This window comes from Poecilia formosa, unplaced genomic scaffold (genome assembly GCF_000485575.1).
Source record: "Poecilia formosa unplaced genomic scaffold, Poecilia_formosa-5.1.2 Scaffold121, whole genome shotgun sequence".
In the NCBI taxonomy this organism is placed as follows: Eukaryota; Metazoa; Chordata; class Actinopteri; order Cyprinodontiformes; family Poeciliidae; genus Poecilia; species Poecilia formosa.
In genome coordinates this window covers 529,079-541,220 of record NW_006800060.1, presented here as the reverse complement: position 1 = coordinate 541,220, position 12,142 = coordinate 529,079, and the positions used below count along the sequence as shown (strand labels likewise).

At 37.8% G+C, this 12,142-nt stretch overlaps 1 protein-coding gene and 1 long non-coding RNA gene across 3 annotated transcripts in view; one reads left to right on the top strand and one right to left on the bottom strand.

The window, feature by feature from the left end:
- The window catches only part of cntn4 (contactin 4), a 225,229-nt gene extending 223,300 nt beyond the window's left edge, over positions 1–1,929 (bottom strand). Inside the window, exon 1 of one of the 2 annotated variants that reach the window (XM_016675770.1) lies at positions 1,314–1,929. The gene's annotated coding sequence lies outside the window, so the exon portion shown is untranslated. The remainder of the gene's footprint in view (positions 1–1,313) is intronic. The other variant, XM_007560856.2, reaches the window with a different exon arrangement.
- Positions 1,930–10,791: 8,862 nt separating this feature from the next.
- Positions 10,792–11,212, top strand: LOC107837180 (uncharacterized). The gene is made up of 2 exons (XR_001663181.1): positions 10,792–10,997; positions 11,076–11,212. It is a non-coding gene; the product is annotated as an uncharacterized LOC107837180 (long non-coding RNA).
- Positions 11,213–12,142: the final 930 nt, after the last annotated feature.

Sequence of the window (12,142 nt, the reverse complement as noted above, 5' to 3'; positions counted from 1 at the left end):
CTTATCTTATGCATTCATAACACAACACATAAAACTTAACCCTCTTGGTTAAGATTGAATCAAAATTTTAGGTAAGTGTAGGTTTGATAGTAAAAATAGTTGTTACCCTCCCCAAGCAAAATGAGTTTGGACTGAACACCAAAAAGAAGACATTACCCTCCATGTAAACAATGTAATAATGTCATTGGAACAGTGAAAGTTGACAAGACAGCCACAGAAAGATGTCCATCATCTAAACATGGCTCAAAGACGGTTGAGAAGATAGCCAAGCATGATATTCAACATCTTTTTTTAAGCTATATTCGGACGAGTACCTTAGCCTAGCAAAGGTTAAATTTTGATGTATTTTACAAAAAGATAAAGATAGCCAAGTATGACTTTCAACATTTTTAAACTAAATTTAGATGAGTACTATGTTAAATTTTTAACATATCTTACAGAAAGATGAGGACTGGCTAACCTGACAGCAACAAAAACACAATGACCACCATGGATGTCCAGTGACCGGCACAGAATTGACCCACAAATTATCTTTGATTTAAAATTGGAGTATTCTACTGGTTAATATTTAGCACTCCCAGAAATTAGTTTTTATAGTGTCCAACTGTTGATTCGTGTTTGTGGAGCAAAACAGCTAAAGTTACAGCTTCCACTTGCTATGCCAGTGACCAGACGCACAAATCCCACAAATTTATGGTAGCTTTACACTGCAGTGCTGCCCATTAGACACTGGCTGCAAGCTACGAAACATGCTCTAATCCATCACCATGACCCGAACCAGCATCACCAAAATAAAGACAAAACTATTTTTTGGATTTTATTTATATCCAAAATATGAGTACGTTCCTTGTAAGGGTTAGCGATTGGCTTAAAAGCAAAGTTTGTTTTTATGGTCCGCGTTCGTCCCGTCCGTGCAGGGGACACCCGGTCATTGGCGGCGGTGGCACTCTCAGTGCAATCTGCGGGGATTATGGTACTGGTAGGGAGGGTCAACAGCCGGCGGGATTAGCCGAACATCTGCAGCGATCGGAGACACGCGCTGACAGATTTAGATTACTTCGCATCCAACATGATGACGGTCCCACAACAAAGTAGACACGGGCAAATGAGATCAGTACGACGGAGAAATTCAGAGAAAGGCAATCCCGCCTGTCCACACAGCCTCCAGGTTTTATTGTAATCTGGGAAAACTTGAGATAATTATCTGGCATTCGTTTCAGATGTTTGAGTTGAATTTTTGAGGTACTCTTAAGAACCCGTTTTAATAATAATAATAATAATAATAATAATAATAATAATAATAATAATCTTACCTGTTGTGTGTTATTTCTTCCAGAAAATCACAGGCACAGATTAATCCGAATTTTTGTCGCCAAACTAAATTTCACACTTGTGACGCTTCGGGCAACAGAAAAAAGAAATAAAAAGAAAAAAAAAGATAATGAAATGATAACAGCGTCTCTTTCAGGCTTGTGCGCAAAACAAGAAGAAAAAAAAACACGCTTCCGCTCCGCTTTTTGCTTTTGCGTGGCCCCCTCCTGAGCCGCTACTCTGCATCCATCGCCGGCTCTCCCTGCCTCCTTCCTCCGGGTCGCTCCCTCTCGGTGTCAGCAACGCGGGTCGAGGGCGGCGCGCAGGCGTCTCGCGGGTAGCATATCGGGAGTGGGGGGAGAGAGAAGTGAAGCCTCGGTGTGCCCACTCACTCAGATGCGTCAGCTCTCCCTTCCTTGCCTCCCCGCCTGCCCTCCCCTCTCTTGCTCCGTTCCTCGCAGAGCGCGGAGCGGGACGCACGCAGGAGAAAAAGCCCGAGAAGGGAAGCGCAAAAAGCGAAAGCGATGTCTTGTCTGTCTCCTCTCCCGAGCAGCCTCCTGACTGCTCCGGCCATCCAAGCGGAACAGCCTTCCCTCTCTTTCTTCCTCCCTCCTCCTGCAAGTACTTCTCCTCCTTTCTTTCCTCCTCCCCTCCATCTCCTCCTCCTACTGCTTCTGGGATGTCCTAGCTGCTCAGGATATTAATGGACCAAGTACCTGTCAGCTTGGATGTTGCGCAGGCAATTCCTGTTAGCAGCAACATTATATTTCTTTCTCATATTTATCTTAGCAAACTTGAACGTATCAAATAAATGAATTAGCATAAACATTTGATGTGCAGGGCCACCCTCATCACTAACAGGTGTTTACTGAAAATGTTGAATGTGACAATATCTGAACATTACAACTATGTTCAACTATAGTTGAACAACTATGTTCTTGTTCAGCCTTGGTTGGAACTGAAGATTGTAATTGCTGAAATGAGAGGGTATAGTGTTCTGTGGTTGGAGTAAAAGGCATCCAATCCCTTGAAGTATGAAAAGAGTTGAAGTATGTTTTGGTAAAAAATATATATAACAAATTTGTGCAAAGTAATAGAAAGGAAAGACAACAAAAACACCTAAAGGTCAAAGATTTGATGATAGCAAATTTAAATAAAAGTATCAGTATCGTTGATACTGGCTCTGTATGTACTTGGTATTTGATTGATAACAAAAAATGTCATATTGCACAAAGAAGTATTTATCAAAGAAGTATTTATCAGAGCAGTTATCTCCTCTATGAGATTATTTTTTTTCAGACATGATTTGCCAGATTACTTACTGTGCTATTTACATGTGATAAATGTAAACCTGTCACTCTGTTTCCTTCAGTCACTTGAACAAATAAAATCCAGAAATCTTTCCAATCTAAACCGTACTATTTTCAACTCACAGCTGGCATTTACACAAATATCATTGATTTCTCATATAAAACAATGGCACTGGACGGTATTTCCTCACTAACCACAATGCACACCTTTTCACCTCCATATTTACTCCTGCTGGCATTTATACTGATATAATCAGACAGTTAGTGAACTGCCATTTTCTAATCTCAGGTTGGCATTTTAACTGTGCTTGCTAAAGTAAGCACAGTGAGGCAAAGATGTGGGAGGGTGATAGTAAAACCTGAATGGACCAAAACGTATGTTTATTATGAATCAAAGAATTATTAAAAAAAAAAAAAAAAAAAAAGTCAGATCATCACTTCACTGATCAGGAGGAGTGATTTTAGCTAAAGATTTCCAGCGGCACAACTGGGAATGAGCTGTTTTAGTCTCAAAGTAGTTTCTAATGACATAGAGAATCATTCTGGTGTATAAAAAAGAAAAAAAAAGAAAGAAAATTAAACTAAATAAAACGTATTTGAACATAACTATCAGTTTTAGCTGCAACATGCATACAGTTATGAAAAAAATAATTAAATATTCAGATCTTTCAAATGAAATCTAAACACATTCCTTTCTGATATATTTTTCTACTTATATTTGTAGAAAAAAGTGACTTAATTACAAGTTAATACCACAAACAAACCTCAAAGCAAAACAAAAACAGGCGTGGCGGTCGCAGAGAGGTAAAGAGTGCGACCCATGTCCAGAGGCTTCGGTCCTCTAAGTGACCGTCCTGGTTTGAGTCCCGGCCTGATAACCTTTACCGCATGTTTTCCCCCTCTCTGACAACTTGCTTTCTTGTCTATTCACTATCAAATAAAGGTCACTAGAACCAAAAAAAGAGAGAAAAAAAGCATTTATATTTTTCTCCAGCAGGAAAAATGTGGGACACCCTTTGAAGCTGGTCAACATCTGTGAGGCTCTTCTGGTGGCCATTTGTTGGTCTCTGTCATCAGTCTGAGGAAGTTCTGCCCCATTCCTAACAGTCAGCTGTGGGATTTGAAGGGTTTCTTGCCTTTTCAGCCCGTTTCTAGTCACACTGAAATATCTATAACGTTGATCTTATTCATTGCTGAGTGCTGCTGCAAACATCAGAGTTAACCACAGCTGCTGACATCCCACTGATAATAGTGAGGAACTGACTCGTTAGACTGCAGTAAACACCTTGACAGAGGAAATGCCCCTTTAGACACAGTCTCAAGGGGCAAAATGTAACAAAAATGTAACAAAATGTAACAATTCAAAATTTAACAAATGTTGCAATTTTGGTCTCCAAATGAACACTGGACTATTAGTTATGAAAACACCCTTTGACATGGCCACAACTTAATATCTAGTGGCCCTGATTAAAAACGTTGCAACGACTAGTTTAATTGCATGGGAATGATTTAATTGTAACAAGTTGTGGCCATATGTTTTTTGTAGTTTTTTTCTCCCACGTCACCAGAAGGGCTCTTTATTGTCTTCATCCTATCTGACTCAGCTGGAACTATTTTGTAAAGAAGAGTGGACCAAAATGTCACTGGATTTACAAAGCTGGAAGAGCCACAGACTTTCTGCTGTTCAGCTGTTCAGGAAGAAATACTTTTGCAGGGCAGTGCTCATTTAGTTAGAAACTATATGAACATTGTGATTCACAGTCCATCCACGTAAACTCATCTGCTATGTGTAATGTGAATTACATTTTTCTGGAAGAGAAAAATGTGCCTTTAAATTTTCAAAAGAAGATCTAACATTAATCTGAAGTTCTTCTATGTTGCATTTTATATTTTGGAAGCTTGATAAATCATTTTCTTTTACATGGCACCCAGTTGTAAGTTCATCCAGGATTTCAAAAGGTTTTTTATTCCTTTCCTGTTGCATTTTTTATGTTAATCAAAGTAATCTTTTTGGGGGTTTCAACAACCATGTTGCGCTTTAGAACAGCTCTCAAATGTGAAGTTCAGCTTGATATCGCTTTTATTTTGCAACCCATCAAGACTTCGTATGCTTCACCGTTACTACATGCACACACACCCACACGCGCACACGCACGCACGCACGCACACACACACACACACACACACACACACACACACACACACAAGTCTTTTTCTAGGTCATACAACAACAAACGCCCTCACAGATAGGAGGTAAGTGGGGCAAAACTTAATCAAAATGAATCCGGCTCCTGGCTGATTCGTGTTTCTTAAAACACGCTAAAGACAGAACGAAGGAGAACAAGGAAAAACTTTTTTTGAAAGAAACTTTTCCGACAAGTTCTCCAAAGAAGAATAACATTTTCTACATGATCTCTGATGAGTTCAGATTCACGAAGGTGCTTCTCACAAAGGAGCGTTCCAAGCATCCTCCTTGAGAAAACTTGGAGACCACCCACGGGTCTAAGAAATGGATTTGCATTTGGATCTCTGAGGTGGGAGCAGAGATATTCATACTAATGTATTAATATTACAACACATGCAAAGTACATAGCATACGGATTTGAAGTAAAACAAAGTTACTACAATATTTATGCTACAACATTAATAGAAATACATTTTTAATGAAGATAAATAAATGAGTAGAGACAATAGAGTTAAGTATCAATGAAGCAATTAGACTAAAAGAAAAAAACTCTCATATTCCCTCACAGGTATAACAGTTAACATCAAAATGGCACTTTAATAACCAGTCAGACTAACAGACACAAACAAAACAGCCAAACATCAATATCACCCTGTGAAAATAACACAAAAATAGTTCAAATTAGCATGTAAAATCCAGCCCCTCTTTCTACGCTGCGCTTCATCCAGATGGTCTGGGAGCTTGGCTGTTGAGAAACAATGGCTTCCTGGAGGCGCGGAATGTTTAAACCTTACCTGCTACTGTTTACCTGTGACATATGTAATGCACCAAGTCAAAGCTATGAAGCTGACCAAAAATTGCCTGCACTGTTAACAACAAACATCCACTGCAAAGAGAGAGGTATTGAAACAAATGAGACCACTGTTATAATGTTTATTCAATATTTGGAAGTGTGACCAACACGAACTGAACGGCTTCATTCACTTCCTCCGCTGCCATTGCTAACTCTACAGGCAGAATATAATTCTGAAACAGCACAGAAAATCGACCTCATTGTTCACAACATCACCTTCTATTTGCTAACTGGCCCAGTAGTAAATCTACCAGAGGAATCCAAATAAATGGGAGAAAAGCCAGACTAAAGCAAGATGAGAATCGAGCAGAATGCACAGAAAGGCAATGACCAGGCTAAGTCCAAATAGTTTTATTTGCATCTTCTCACTTTCTTTCTTTCCTTCTTACAGAAAAATTCTGTCATGTTTATGTTTTACAGTTGGGATAGAAAGCATATGTTCAACTTCTCATAATACATTGTTGCGAGCTAATGAAAAAGTATTGCTTGGGAATGCAGTATTTTTGCAATGTAACGCAAAAAAAAAAAAGATTAGACATCAATATGTAAAATATTTTTAATGAAGAACTGAGTATTCAATGGTATGTTTTAACTGTTCCGTGACTATGTGACATTCATGGCAACAGGAGCGAATGTTAGATGCATATTCAACTGTAAAAATGTTGCACCATCATAAAATCCCCTACAAGTCATCCATCTTTCTCTGCAGCTTTTCAATTATTGGAGAAAAGAATTGCTCCCTTCATTAAGCCTCAATGTTCAAATCAGATCAATATTTGCGCGGAAAATCGACAGGGAATGGAGGGCCAGCAGGTCAAATGGGTCCATTGCCATCTCTGAATCCTACGGCTTAATCAATAAACGGATTCTCTGTACGCCCATAGAGAGCCGTGGTGTAGTCACTGATTCCATGTGACAAACTCACGTGGTCACACAGGCAGGCACGGTGTGTGTGTGAGGGGGGGGGTGGCGGAGGGGGTTCTGCATGTGTGTCATCCCTGAACCACAGGAGTTTGCATATTCACTCAGCTTGTCAGCGGTAAAGAAGCACAGTGTATCAGCAGGACGTCTGAACGAGGAGATTCTCTGCGAGGTTCGGCTTGAAATGTTTTAAAGAGCTCAACTCCATGAAACCAAGTAGCTTTGACAAGTCATTCCCACGCTGCGTTTCTCTGCCACACCAGATATGTGACCATCATTCAGTGGGCTTTCAGATTTCAGAGGGATGTGGCATGTCTGCTTCGTTTTAAAATGTCACCGTTTTGTTTCCTTCGTCTTTTGGGAAGACCTTCGCTGAATTGGACATCAATTCTCTGGAGACTTAAACAGTGTTAACCACATGGTCAGATGAAATATTTCAGCTGACGGCTCCATTGCTGGAGCTTAATGCTGTGGCACTTTTTACCATTTTTTTTAAGACCCAATTAGATCCAACTTTCATAGGTGATACAATCCACTGTTGGTCCCAAATGTAATAGAAACAGTATGTACACACACACGCACGCACACGCACACACACACACACACACACACACACACACACACACACACACACATTGAAAAGTGAACTGTAGACTCACGCTTGTTTCAGAGATGTGACTTTGCAGGAGACTTCTCATAATTTATTCCCCATGGAGACTACATTTATAAAGATTTCAACAAACACATTTACTGTAAGTCTGTAATAAATGTGTTTATGGCTCCTGGGTTATTGGGAGCCTCAATAACACCACATCACATTTTCAGACTCTCAAACTGCGATGCAAGTTATATAAAGACTGGTCACAGCAGAGCTACTATAAGGAATGACTGATTAAAATCTGGAATATCAATTAGATTAAACAATTAATAGGGATTTATTAAGATATAGTACAATCTAAAAACAAGGCATAATACTTGAAGTATGCATTGTTTTCAGATTTTGTCATTTTATAACCACAAACCAGTGTTTGTGTTGGGGTTTTATGTGGAAGGCAAGTCTGTCAACTCCCTCCCTACACAATTCTGATTGATTGTCATCTCGCTTCATTGCTCTGTCTAGGCTTTCTCCCATTGAGTTGGATTTCTCTGGATGAACTTCAGCTGGGCCAATCAGTAAACAGAAGGAGAAGTTGTGAACGATGTTGATTTTCTGTGTTCTTTTCAGAATTGCCTGTAGTTTTGGCAATGGCATAGTGGAGGAAGTGAACGAATTAGTTCAGTCCATTTTGGCTACGCTTTCAAATACTGAATAAACATCAAGAGGCACCTTGCTCAGTTAGGTAGTTCTTTCAGCAATTTCAGGTAAGTTTCATAGAGTCAAACTAGTATATTACATGCATCATGGCTGAATGTTAGGGATTGGGTAAAATTCAAGTCCATACATGCAGGAAGCAATTGTTCTCAATTGTTGAGAGTCCAGACCATTTGTAGGAAGTGAACCACAGAACAAGGTGCTGGTTGTTACCAGACTAGTAAAAGACAATTAAGTAGTAGCTCTTAATTATGAAGTACAGGGAAAAGGAAACCATCTTAACTTTAATGACAGTAAATAAAACCCACTGTAATCAAATGCCATCAGAATCTGGCCATTATGGAAGTGTGGGAAGAAGAAAAGTATGAAAAGTCTCAAAACATGAGCTGGTGGAAGAAGGTGTTGTGGTCAGACACTTTTTGTGTGGCGGAAAACTAAAACATGGTATCATCTTGAATACAATGCTACCCCAGGGTGGAAATGCATGGCACAATTTAAAATCTTCTTAAGTAAAAAATGTAGGAATTATTTTTCTTTTCTTCCTCGTCACGTTGTGCTCTACTTTGTGTTACGTTATCAGATAAAATCAGAATGAAATATACTGAGGTTCCTGGCTGAAGCAGCCTGAGAAGTTTAATGGGATTCAAGTAATTATGCAAGAGAAGTTATTTTTTCTGCCAAACAAAAGTGATGCAGTTGATCATCGTAGTAATTGCATTTCAGTGTTTCCTCTCTTGGAGTAACTTGTCTTACAGTGGGTGTGTCCAAAATGTGGTCTGGAGGTAATTTGTGGCCCATGGCCTGATTTTATTTGGCACCATAATTCAAGAACAATACAAATGTGAAGACTTATTTTTAATTAGGGCAAAATTTGAAAGACAAATACAAATTTTCTTGCAATGTAAAATGTTAGGTATATGAAAAAATATTTGTCTTTCCACCATCTTTGCATTTTCTCTAATTTCATATTAAATAAGACCACATTTATCTAGTGTTCTACTTAAATGCACATTCTGGATTCTTTGATTACAGTTTACAAAATACAGCAAGCCTTTTTAAAGACAGATTGAATCAAATTCTGTTTTTATGCTGAGGACAGACAAATTTATTTATTTTATTTTATTTTTTCCTCAATTGAGGCCAAAATAGTTTCTAAAAAGGGAAAACATTTTTAAAGTTTTGGATCTACAATGATTTGCACATTTATTTCTTCAAAAGTTCTGACATTTTCATACTTAATTTGTAAAGATGTAAAGAAAAGTCACCTTATGTTTATTTTGATTTTACCATTTTGTTAAATTAAAAAAAAAAACTTTTGACCATTGACATTTTGGCCTGCATGGAAAAAAAGCTTCGACACAACTAACCTACATGCTGTGGTTTCTTAGATGCACATTTCAACTATAATTTCACATTTTTCAACTAATTGCTTTGTTTTACAGGTATGTGTGTGCTGATATCCTAGGTAGTGCTCACTGAGTTGTCATAAGCCTTAAGAAAAAAAGATTACATTTATAATCAATGCCAGCTGAGAACAAATCTATCTGTTCCTGTCAAGCTGCTTTATGCTCCTCAGAGTTTTCTTTTAGTCAGACATGACTTCACACTCAATACCGAAATCATTTTCTCCCTTATGCAAGTAATTCAACCTCTGATCCACCGTTTTAGCATTATCCCGACATAAGCCTTAATTATATTGAAAGGGATTTGAGATGATATACTGCTTTAAAAAATCAATTAAAGTGCAGGAGCAGTGCTAATTAGAGACTATGTAGAGGGGTATAGAAAACTGACCTACAAAAGGAGTTTAGCAAGAGAAAGATTGTGCAGCTGAAGAAGAAAAGTCACCTAATCACACCCTGTGCTAGCATCAACTTAAAGACGGGGAAAACACCGACACTCTTGTAGCTCAGTGATCAAGAACACATGACCCAGGGTCTAAGAATGCCAAAATCACTAAGATAATCATGAGTGTTATCTTAGTGTTAGTGTTCTGTAGCTTAGCATGATTCACTTTGCTTCAATGGCATTACTGCAACAAGTCTTTTTGTTGGGTGAGGTCAAATGTGTAGCCCCTATTTTATTTACGTAATATAAATTGTACATGTAAAACAAAGCAGTGGTAAAGAACATTGTATTTCATAAAGAGAGATGGAAGATCATAATAACATCCAAGCTATAATTAGCCTTAAGTAGGTATTATGTCAACTGATCAAACATTTAAGACCTTCAGCCTTAAAAATTCAAAATTTGCATAATGATTTGGCCGAGATGGGCCATTCACAGTCTCATGACCCCCTGGTGACAGAGGAATACAAAGGGACTCACACTCTCGCAGAAGCTAACATCTGTAAATCGAGCTCAGGACAAACTAGCTAATCATCAACTAGCACTGCACATGGCTTCCCAGGATAAAAACCTGTGAAAAGATGGATTGTCTGCAAATAATTTTGAGTCTTGTTTCACAGAAAAATACACAAATACTAAACCACGAACAGACATGAGTGGACTGAAATATCATTAAAATTTCTTTACGTTTTGTTTTAAGAAGGGTATAAATAATTTTAGCAAACAATTTTTTTAACAAAATGTGACCTAAGCAGATATTTTTTTATATTTTGTTATGTACTTGTTTACTAAGCTAAATCATCTTTTGAGAGATGCCTACATCTTTTCAGTTAGATAAAAATTTCAGCTAAATAAAAATGACTATTCTGTGTGTAACCCAGTGTTAAAAACACAAGTAAAAAATGAATAGATGTTGATTTAATATCTTATTCTACAACGAGATTAAAAAGTAATAAAGTTAAAAAAAGAATATGTTTGTAAATATGTTCATAAATATTGATAAAAAGTGCTAAAAATCTTTAAAACCTGTGAAATATCCCTGTAGTGATTGATTTTAGTGACAGATTAAACAACCAATAACTGGCACAGTCTGATTTCACATCAGCCAATCAGGTTGATTGTCCTGCCCCTTTAACTGCAGCGTTGAGATTTAGCTCAGATTGCGTGTAAGAACTCCCTTGAGAGCTGAGAGCTGACGGTTGTTCCGTAAATTGCCTGTAAGATTGTGTTAAATTCTACGAAGAATCCTGGAAATTGGTAAGACAATGTTAAAATAGTATCTCAGAATTTATAATTCAAAATAGTGAATCTGTTTTGTTTTTTTTTTTTTATTAGATCTCAGAAAGCTTCTGTTCTAACAGCTGACGTCCGGAAAAAATCCCCTGTAGTTGTGTAGCATTGAAGCATAGGTGAGTAATCGCACGCGCTCAGCCGTTGGCCCAGTAAATTCGCTAAAAATTGGCTAAAATACCTGTTCAAATTTAATAAAAAATAAAATTGTATTGTAAACTTTATATCATTATTATTGTGTATGTTGTATTTGTCCTATGTAAACTTACTTCTTTTTCTATTGGTACATGTTTTAATATTTCGACATTGTTAATGTCATGGTGCTGTAATGTGCTCTTATTACTTAGGAACTTTCTATTCTCTGTAGGTCAGAGCTAATGTGCTAATGAGCTAATTTTTTTTTAGAAAAAGCGCACAATTTTTGTTTATTTGTACAATTTGGATCCACAAATGTTGTTCATATTAAATTCTACTTTTTTTATATACATTTTGTGCTCTCCTCTGTTGTTCACACCTAGGCTCCCCCGAATTTAGAATCTCCTGATCAGGCCCAACTTCCTTTATACTTCTGTAGTGTTGGTATTAGTAAAGTAAATTAACTTAACTTGCCATCTACTATTAAAGGTATTTAAAGTAACCTTTCTTATCGGTTACATGTGGCTAACCTGTACAATGAGACTTCACTGTATGGAGAGCTGGAATTTTGCCTCGTTTCCACCAAGCCGTACGGCAGGAGTCATGCAGTTTGGTACGCCGTTTCTTCTGTACCACAACATTCCTGGGTCCCCTTCAGTGGTAAGTTCATTGGACAATGGTACAGTACTGTTAGGGTGGAGCTACTGGAATCACACAACACAGTTCATTGGTTGGAAGACAATTTTTTTTTACTATCTTTCAGTATATGGTACAGATATGCCATTCATCCTTCCATTCTTGATAAGAACATTAAGATGAAGCAAGTTTAGGGTTTTTTCCTAGAGAGGTTCAAGATTTCACTCAGCCCAACTTTGCATCATCAACCTGCAGAGCATCTGATTTAGTCATTTTTACCACAAAAAATTGTTTTACCCTGCAAGTGACATTCACTGTTAAACACTAATCATTTACAATAT